Here is a 1,814-nt window from a genome sequence, read left to right on the forward strand (position 1 = left end):
CCAACAATGTTCAAGAAAATAGCCAACTGTTCCTCTATCATGACACCAGCCGTGTCACGTAGCATGCCTCTCTGTCGAAGTGTATTACTCAACTTTTGAAATACATGTTTGTCCATCCTGAGCATTTCCCGACATAAATCATCATGACCATTGAGTACTTCAGTCATGAACCCTGATCCTTTTGGTGACAAGCTACGAGCAGGCTGCCTTGTAATACTAGTATAGTAGTGGTAACCAGCAGCAGCTGCAAGTAATTCCATCTCATCCAGTTCAATGTCAAAGTCATCCATACTTATTGATGAATCTGTACAAATAGATTAAGAAACATGGTCATATAAAACAACACATTTTCCGTGATTTAGTTGATGTCATCACCAGAAGATTCACCATAAATCCAAAAATGATTTCATCTCCTTTTCAAGCACAAGGAATACCAAAACAGAAAGTGATCAAGACAAATTCAAGTCAGATATCATATGCAGAAATTCATCGACCACTGTGTCAAACAAATTATTGGGTCAAAGTTCAAGGAACCCTCTGATCAACACTTTGCATAGCATCAACTACTCCAATGCATTTGCTAATGGAGTGAAAGGCTCCTAGTTCCGGATGATTGCAGCTACCCTCATCTTCGAAGTGGCTGCCATTCTAACACAGTATCCAAACAGTGTCACCTGCAGCCTTATTACTTGTCTTATGATGGCCTGAATGGGGAGCCACAGGCTGATTTATTGTGTCCATTTAGCATGTTTGCCTCAAGTCCTAATAAAGAACAGGTGTCCTCATTTATGAGATTAGTACTACAAGAAATGCTTGCCTCTTAGCACATATCAAGTTAGGACTTTGGTTCCAACTGCCTTCATTCCAGAATAGCAACAAAGGCCATAATTAAATGTATTAAGCTAATGTTCGCAGCATCACTCAGAAAATTCAATCCTTCAAACGAGTAACATGCCCTATCTTACACCGTTCAAAGTCCAATTACAACTGCAAGAAGTAGACTTAGTCTGGATTGCAATTAAGATAGCGGATATACAGAAATAAAGCTTATGCTCTGCCACAAAGTGACTGGATGGTACCATGTGGGCGGCCATAATATACACGTAAAACCAAGAGAAGTCGCTAAAATAATGTGCATGCACTTCAAGTTCTTTCCCTTTTCATATTGTCTTTGACTGGGGGAAGGAAGCCCGGATGAGTTTGGTTGATAATCAAAATCAAATTTAAAATGGTATTTTGTGCATGTTCTCTTAACAAAACTTCATTCTAGAAGTGATAGTAAGAATTGAGTAATATTTACAACTATTGAGAAAGCTGTAGGCGCTAAATTGCATATACAGGAACTTCGACTGCTTAAGGCATATGATAGGCATTCATATAGAAAAGTCTCCAATTATAGATATAATTATTTCTTGTTAAGCTTAAGCAATAGGTGGTCAAAGATCCTTGGGAGTCTATTACTTGAATCTAAATTCACATAAGAGAATAATTACCAAACCAAGAAGAAGATGGCAATTACTAAACGCTATAGAAAGATAGTACTAAGTACCTAACTATTCTGGCACAGTAATACGATTGCGCTCGTACTACAAAAACAAGAATGCCAGCATATTATGCATTTAGCCACTTAAACTATGACAAAGGTGAATCGAATCATATCACAATACTACAGAAGGGAGGAGACAGCAATTGCATAATAGATATTTCATAATATAGGGGTTAATACAAATAACAACTTAGCAGGAAATCATAATTACCAATATCGAGAAAAGGAAATCAACACATGACAAAAACTCACACACAAAATAATGGTT

This window comes from Sesamum indicum, linkage group LG16 (assembly GCF_000512975.1).
Source record: "Sesamum indicum cultivar Zhongzhi No. 13 linkage group LG16, S_indicum_v1.0, whole genome shotgun sequence".
NCBI classification, from domain to species: Eukaryota; Viridiplantae; Streptophyta; class Magnoliopsida; order Lamiales; family Pedaliaceae; genus Sesamum; species Sesamum indicum.